A 9,459-nucleotide genomic window follows, 5' to 3' on the forward strand; every position below is an offset into this window, starting at 1 on the left:
CTTGCTTTTCCTTGATAGAGCCTTCCCTCTGTTCATTATCTCCTGTTTTTCCTATATCTTGTTGTTCTTCTTCTCCCCCAAACTTTGAGCTCCTTGACAGCAGGCTCTGTTTTTTTAATTTTTTTTTTTATAGTCCCAGCACTTAACACCATGTCTGGCAGATAGTAGGTGCTTAATAAATGCTTATTGATTGACTGACTCCTTATAAGACCATTTATAAGACCATTCCTATTGAGTTGGTCAGTCAGTAAACATTTATTAAGCATCTATTATATTCCAGGCACTGTGCTAAGCATTGGATATCATCTATATTAGACCTCCTAACTAGATGTATACCTCAAGGTTCTGTATTAGGACATCTCAAATTTAAGTATTCATTATCTTACCCCAAAAACTCATCCTTCTACCAAATTTTTCTGTTCCTGTCCTTCATACTCTGCACTCTATTGACATTAACCTCCTTGCTATTCCTTTGATGAGAAACTCCATCTCTCAACTTTAGGAATTTCCACCAACTGTCATCCATTGGCACCCTTTAAGTACTAGCTAAATTCTTGCCTTCTATAGGAAACCTCTCCCAGTTTCCCTCAATTTTAGTACCTTTCCTCTGTTGATTGTTTCCAATTTATCCTGTATGTAGAGTATTTGTACATAGTTGCTTATATGTTTTCTTCCCCTTCAGACTGTGAGCTCCTGAAAACAAGAACTTTACATGTCTTTGTATGTTCAGGACTTAGCACAGTTACTCGTAAATAATAGGTGCTTAATAAATGTTTATGGACTGACTGACTTTCAAGAGCACCGGCTTCCTTCCAGTCATTCAGGCTTGTGATCTTCAAGTCATCATCAACTCCAAACTCTCCCTTACACTGTGAATCTATTTAGCTACCATTGATGATGTTTCCATAACGTCTCTCACATCTGTTCTCTCTATTCACATGGTCACAATAGTAAGTCATGCCTTTGTGACCTTCTACCTGGACTATTACAATAGTTTCCTAATTGGTCACCCTTTTTCAATATTCTCCCCTATCCTATCCATCCTCCACTCAGCTGCCAAAGTGATATTTCTAGACACAGCCTTGACTGTGTCATTACTCTTCTCAAGAACTTCTAGTGGCTTCCAGTTGCCTTGAGGATAAAATAAAGTCATCTTTGCAAGCATTAGAGCCCTTCACAACCTGGTTCCAATCTACTTTGCCAGGCTTGTTATAAATTATACATTCCACAATCCATCTGAACTGATATTCTTATTGTTCTTTACACATGGCAAAACACCTCCCACCTTTGTGTCTTTATACAGGCAGTTATACGTGCCCGGAATGAACATTTTCCTCACTTACACCTCATAGAATCCATAGCTTCTTTGAAAATTCACCTTATAAGCTATCTGTTACAAGAGACCTTTCTTGTTAGCAACTATTAGTGCCTGTTCCTAAAATATAACCTTGTATTAGTTTTTAAATTTTCTTTATGTACTTACATGAATGTAATGAATGTATGCTTCTTGAGGAAGAGGGCCATTTCATTTTTGTGTTTATATTACCAGTGCTTAGCTCATGCCTGGCACACTACCATCATGTAATAAATAATTATTAACTGATTATCAAGTGCAAAGAATCCTCATTTTTGGTATCAGATCAGCTCTTCAGGTGGTCAGGAAAAAATATTACATTGCCTTAGAATATAAGTTCCAAATGGATTGCTATAAGTCACCTGAGTTTTCCATGTTGAGCTTTGATAAGCATGTTTATCAAATAGTTGGATTGTATGACTACTTGATTACCAACAACTCAAGTGGCCATTGTTCTGCAAAGCTATGCAAAAAGCAAGCACAAATGTACCACCACCAAATTCTACTATAGGAGGTGGATATTTCATTGATCCCAACTTAGGGAAGTGGACTTCCTTCCATTTAGATTCTGTTATTTACTATTCAGGTTGGGCTCATTTCTTTATTATTATCCTTACCTAAATAATCTATTTCTAATAATAATTCCTGTCTTTCTTCCTGCTTACTCTTCCATTCCTTTTCATTTCTTTCCCTCCCCTTTTAGTAACAACATACTCTTCTAACAACAAAAACATTATCAAACTTCCCCTTAAAAGAAAAAAAAACACATCATGTTAATCCTACAGAATATGTTCACTGCTAAAAAAAATATTACAGAGAAAGGTATTTTTGAAATTACCATAGATAAATTGAAGTGAAAGACGCCAGAATAAGTACTATTCATGATTCTAAAAGTGGGAGCAAGTCCTCTTGATGTAAACAGTTTTATAAGGTTCTCTTTGATATCCAAAGATCTGTCTTTAGTGAGAAATAACATTCAACTACCTTTAAAAAAGAAAAATCAAAATATTAAATCTCTGTGTGGATAGAAAGGTTAGAGGAAAGAAGCACATCAAATTCATCTATTAATAAGTGATAGGTAAGGATAAGAAGGTAATCTAGAATAGAGTTCTTTTAAAATTCTTTAATAGAATCAATAGGATAACATTAGATAATAATTTTACTTGTGGAGATTGGCATCCAGAGATCAGAGCAATCTTAGCTTACCACCAGAAGGATCAAGCATGTCAACTGATGCGAATATTTTTTAGACACTTGAAACTTGATTAGGCTTAAATATTTCTGCTTCATACTTGATGACCTTTTTCTCCATTTAGAACACTAATATTCATTAGTGTTCTAAAGGCTTTTCAAATAATGTGATAAAAAAAATGTGTTGTTCTAACTTTAAGGACCAAATGTGTCAAATGATGCTGCTTGGTTCTTTCCATATTCTTAAATTCTGGTCTTTCTTTAAATCAAGTTCAATATCTAACTAAAGGAAATTGCTATAGATAAAGTGGGTCACTCTTTTATGAAAAAACTCAAACTCTGAATTAATCAAAATGAAAAATCAAATTTAGCATACTACTTTTGTACAAGTTATGAGCATACAAGGAGACTGGATAAATATTCTGTGGCCCAATGTAAGTAGGTATACCTAATGTTGTTGGTCCTAGTATGATTTCACAATAATTGTGTTAATATGTCACAATCAAATCCTGCCATGAATTTGCAAAACAATGTTGTAACATTGTTTGGCCAATTGTCCATTGTACCTACGAAACTTAACCACAACATCCTTTTCCCTAGCAGTCTTGTTTTCATGCAACTTATTCCTAACATAGGATCCTAGGAAGTAGAGAATGGATCTCAAATATAATGTAGTTCAAATTCCTCATTTATATATGAGGAAACTGAGTCATAGAGGTAAGTGGCCTACCGAAGGCTTCACGTAAAACAAATAGTAGAGCTATGACCTGAACATAGGCTCCATAACTCTAAATAAGCATTCTTCTACTAGGGAGTGATGTACATACCTATAGAATATTGGAACATAGAATATTGGCTCATGTCCAAGCCATTGAAATAAGTTAGTTTGACTCTAAATCCAGAGCCCTTCCTACTTCACCATGCTGTCTCACAAATAATTGAATATTTTTCACACCTTCATTTTATCTTTCTGTTTCTTTGTGTATTTCAAACTAGGTATATCTTATGGACAATATTGTGCTTTTTGTGATAATTAAAGCTATAAGATAGGAGAGGGTACATAAGCCAAGGAAAATTTTCATTCATTCATTCATTCATTCATTCATTCATTCACAATCTCTTTTCCAGACCCTGAAAATGGTTGAATAGAGTTGAATAGAAAGTAATCCTATTGATTATAACTCTAGATATCCAAAAGGGGAAGAATAATTAATATATTCTGTGATTGTAACTTACCAAGTTCCCTGAGGTAAGAAACAACTTGATTGTATCATTCCCTTCCAAATGACCAGGGGAATAGCAAGAAAAAAGTGAAGTAAGATCTCCTGAAAGATAATAATTGTATATGAAAATAATAATTGTATATAAACACATGTGTTTATGTAAAATTTCCATTAAGAACATAAATATTTTTAGGGGCAGCTAAGTGGTGCAGTGGATAGACACTGGCCTTGGAGTCAGGAGGGCCTGATTTCAGATCCAGCCTCAGACACGTAACACTAACTAGCTGTGTGACTCTGGGCAAGTCACATAACCCCAATTGCCTCACCAAAAACAGAACATAAATATTTTTTAAATGTTGATGTGGGCTGATTGTGGTAGGATGGGGAATCAGTGTATCTTCCTCTCCCCACACCAAAAAAAGTAGAATTTCATAGGCATAGTGGAAAGTTATTTCCTTCCTTCTCATTGAAGGGAACTTGTCCTCAGGGAATAGCTACCAAGCCTACAGTAAGACAGCAAACATTTTTTAATAATATCTCACTTCTCCATCAAGCTTTAGAAAACACTTTCATAACAAAAACGCTGTGGAGAAAAGGGAATGCATTTTTGCAGATAAGAAAATTGAACCTGAGTAAGTTGATGTGACTCACTCCAAGTCACACAGCTTGTAAGTGGAAAAACAAGAAACTGGACTAAAGTGTTTTGCATATTGTTACCATGAAGAAGAATAGAAATAATACTATCAAAGTGCGGGAAAGAGCACCTCCCCCTCCCTGTCCACCTACTCAATGACCAATAGTCAGATGGATTTTCACATCTCTCAACCAAGATTCCCAGAAAGGCTAATAGTCAGTTATGGAACTGAAAAAGAAAAATATTTTGATCCAGAAATAACACTACTGTGTTTGTATCCTAAAGAGATCAAAGAAGAGTAAAAGTACTCATACATACAAAAATATTTATAACAGGTCTTTTTGTGGTGGTAAAGAATTAGAATAGAGGGGAATGTTTATCAATTGGGGAATGGCTGAACAAGCTGTAATTTATGATTATAATAGAATAATGTTGTATTACAAGAAATGACAAGCAGGATGATTTCAGAAAAAAAAAACCTTTGAAGACATGTATGAACTCATGCAAAGTGAAGTAAACAGAACCAGGAGAACATTGTACACAGAAACAGATCTATTGTAAGTTTGCTTAATTGTGAAAGACTTAGCCACCCTGATCAAGACAATGATCCAAGACAATTACAAAGGACATTATGAAAAATTCCATCCACCTCTAGAGAAAGAACTGATGAACTTTGAGTACAGATTGAAGTATATCTTTCTTTTATTTTCCTTATTTTCTTGTTTTTGTGCATTCTTTTGCAATATGGCTCATATGGAAATGTTTCAGATGACTTCATATTTATAATTGATATCAAATTCCTTGCCTTCTCAAGTGGAGGGGGAGGGCTAGAGAGGAGGGAAAGAATTTGGAGCTCAAAACTTTTAAAAATCAATGTTAAGGTTTTTTTTAATGTAATTGGGAAATATTTAATGAAATAAATTAAAATGTTTTGAAAAATAAACCGAGTATAGCCTTAGAATAAGTGATATCATTGCTAAATCTATATCCTAAAGAGATTAAAGAAAGAGGAAAAGGATCAATGTGTACAAAGATATTTATAACAACTGTCATTGTGATGTAAAATCATTGGAAATTAAAGCAGTGCCCATCAAGTGGGCAATGGCCAAACAAGTTATGATACACACACATATGATGAAATATTATTGTGTCATAAACTGGAAAGCCTTATATTAAATGATGTAGAGTGAGATGAACAGAACTAGGAGAACAATTTATACAATAAAATCAATATTGGAAGGACAAACAACTTTGAAATACTAAGAACTCTATAGTCAACACAATTTCCAATCACAGTATCAAAGGACTCAAGATGAAACAAGATGAACACTTAGATTGAGACCATTTTTTTGGATATAGCTCATCAGGAAATTTGTTTAGCTTCACTTTACATATTTGTGATAAGTGTTTTGTTTTTGTTGCTTTTTCAATTGAAGGTTGGGGTAGTAGAAGAGAGATTATGCAGATTAAAATAAAATGATATTTAGGTTTGTTTTTTTTTAAAGCAGTGATAAGCTAGTATGTATTTTCTATTGCATATGCTGACTAGAGCACAGAACCAGGAGTCAGAAAAGCCCTAGTTCAAATACAGCTTCAGATAATTACTGGCTGTGTGATCATGGGCAAAGCCACTTAACCTCTGTCTGCCTCTGTTTCTTCATTTGTAAAATGAAGATAATGATAGCATTTACTACTCAAGGTTATTGTGAGGATAAAATGAGATATTTGTAAAAAAAACATTTTGCAAACCTCTAATGCTATATAAATGCTGTTATCATCATTTATTTTATGCCTGTATTTTAATGTAATTGGTTTCTTTTTCAGTATTATGTATTCTATTTTGATATCTTAAAATATTTTTTCTATAGCTTGTCTATAGGGTCTATAGGCTTCACCAGGCTCTCAAATGTGTCCATAACATATGCAAAAAAAATTTAGAATTACTATTCAATTGGCAACTGAGCTAACTACTAACATCAGGGTTTTTTCCTTCCTCCTAATTTAGGGAGTTTGGGCTAAATCGGCAATTGAAGACTAAGATTTAACATCTCACATTTATTTTTACCACCTTTATTAAGTATTTTTCTTAGTTATGTCCTTGTGAGTGGTGAATCTATGAAGCACATTAAATCTATGAAGCACATTGCCAGTGATATAAGTCAGTAGTGTCAAACTCAAATAGAAATGGGTTCCATTAAACTATACATAAGGATCTCTGGGGGTTACACATTGACTTAAGTTCTAAAATGTAATGTTATCTATGTTTTATCAAATTTTTATTTGTTTTGTTAAGTATTTCCTAATGACATTTTAATCTAGTTTAGGCTATGCTTAGGAGTGCTGATGGACTCCAAAAGGAGTCAGATACCTCCCCCATCCTAGTTCTCTTACATTTACTCTAGAAAAAGCCTGAAATTCATACCAGAACTAATATTTATTTTTAAATACCACAAGAAACTGTAGTAAGTTATTTCTTATGCCCCAGAACTTCACAAAAAGTCACCAGAATCCCACAGGAGATACAAAAGGTAGCCATCAGCAATACCAATCTCAATGTAGGCAAATAAGCCAGCAGTCTCCCTATCCAACCAGAAAATCCAGCAAGGCTATGTGTCCAGAGAAACCAAAAGCAAAGGGTCTCCAAGAGAAAGACCCAGGGAGGTCAAAAAGTCGACAGTGGTAAAAATGGGAAACAGAAGAGTTCTAGAGACCAGCACTGATGACAGCACTGTTATGGCACTCCAAAGAGGACAGCCCGGGACCAGTACTTTGTACTGGGATACCATAGATGTCCATGAAGGTCTAATACTCTGAACCTCAGTGATGCTGGGAGGACTAACCCCAGGGCCTGGAGGTTGGCATAGGAATCCTGGATACCCATGGATAGACTAAGCAGGGATGATCATCCCATCCAGAACTGCAGCGGTGGAGGAGGGAGCCTAGTCCTAGGCACAAAGCCCTAATTCAGGAACTAAAACTGACAAGATGACCAAAACCAAATCAAAAACACACAAACTAACACAGAGACACATATAAATGAATGAATATACATATGTGTTTAGAGCACATCTAGAGATACCCTACAATAAACAACTCTTTTAAAACTGCAGGAGTTGGAGATAAGTCAAAAGAAAAAAAAATGATTTCCCATAAAGACTATATGAATACCTAGAAGAAAAACATAGATTTGTAAAACTGAAATAAAATCTCTGAAAGAAATATAAGGAAAGTTATTCTTTTCTTATTATATTAATAACCAATTTCATATATAGACTTAAATATCCTTTTTTTGCTTACTTCCCCTCATTCAAAGCCCAGTTTCTCAAGGAGATTTCTGACCTTACCCAAAGAATTCACCCCACTCAGATCATCTTATTTAGGTGGAATTCTTACTGTTATCCCACCATTATATCATTATTCTACTCAGGAAGGTCTGGGGTGGAAAATAGATGTTTTGTATAAATTGCTGGAGGTGGAATGGTCTAGCTTGAGATGACTCTCTTTGTCCAAGAGCATTGACTTCATCAGAGTCACATCCCCCAGCCCCTCATTAGAATAAGGCCACCTCTCAATGTACTATTCATTTTCCCATTAATTGTTAACCAATCAGAGTGATTAGGGACAACATTTTTTTCCAGAGGTATTTAACAATTTGTTGGTCTCCAAGGTTCATCTTTGGTTTCCAAAAGAACCACTGACCTCAATTTTTTATTTTCTAGCTATAATTAATAAATTGATTATTAACTGCCCAGAAACTATCTCTCAGACTTTTCATTCATCTCAAGTAGAATATCTGAGAAAGAGAAAGTGGTAAACGTTTTACTAGTACAGACTTACTGGAAACTCAACCAGAAAGAAAGCAATAGCTCCGTAAGACTAAAATATTATAGCCAAATCAAAGATCAAAAATATAACAGGCAAAAGAACATACGATTCATTATACTCTGAAAACCGTATTTGTAAAAACTCCTAACAATATATTTCAAGAAATAACAAATCAAAACTGTCCAGTTCCATTAGAACTACAGGGCAAAATAAAGGTAAAATCCACCAGACTCTTCCTGAAAGATACGCTAAATAGAAAAGTACCAAGAAAGGCATATCCAAAATCCAGAACTCCCATAGCAATGAAAAAATTCTGCAAGTGTCCAGAAAGTAGTTTAATGACAGATAACTAAAGGCAGGATTCCACCATCAATGAGAGGGGTCCTTTGGAAGCAATATTCTAAAAAGCAAAGGATACAGGCTTACTTCTTTTAATAAAATAGAAAACTTTCAAGCATTTCTGATGATAATACCAGAGCCAAATAGTTATTTTGAAATATCAACACAAGGGTACAAAAAAACCCAAGAAAGTTAATTTGATTTGAGCAATTAGAAGCAGCTGTATGATCATGCAGTGCTAACATTTTTAATGGAGGAGAAGAAATGCCATTCCTTTTAGAACCTAAATGACTTTTCAAAGAGTACTAAAGGGAGTTATAATAAAACAGAGGACCTGGGGATGGATTAGTTCTGTCCTGAGGGTTTGAACATCAGAAAGAAAAAGCAGGATAAAAGGAGGAATAAACTAGTCTAAAAAGGGGGATGCAGATGATGGGACTTGCTATTCCTCATAATTAGAATGTGTGAAAAGAAGAATACGGAAACAGGACGGGATGGGAGATAGCAGGCATCAGATGAATTCTTAATTCAAAACATTCGAGTAATTCTCCCTTCTCCATCATCAGCTCTACTTGGTTTCATCTACATTAAACACCATGATTTTCTCCTCCCCACCTGTTGCTTTGCATCTTACTTTTGTGTTTTCTTTCTCCACCAAACTGTATATTCCTTGGGGACAAGGATTTTTCTTATTTAAATTCCCAGAACTTAGCACAGTGCCTATACCATGTTAGGTGCTTAATAAATGTTTAATGTATTATTGTAAATGGCCAAAGGAGGTTTGAACATACACACAGAGTTGGTGCAAAAATGTCACAAACTCAGCAGGGAAAAAAGTAGAGGCAGGTTGACAGGCAAGGAAATACCAATGAGAGAATAATTGCAAGCACAGC

The sequence above is a fragment of the Phascolarctos cinereus genome, unplaced genomic scaffold, assembly GCF_003287225.1.
Source record: "Phascolarctos cinereus isolate Bilbo 61053 unplaced genomic scaffold, phaCin_HiC Scaffold_3;HRSCAF=262, whole genome shotgun sequence".
In the NCBI taxonomy this organism is placed as follows: domain Eukaryota; kingdom Metazoa; phylum Chordata; class Mammalia; order Diprotodontia; family Phascolarctidae; genus Phascolarctos; species Phascolarctos cinereus.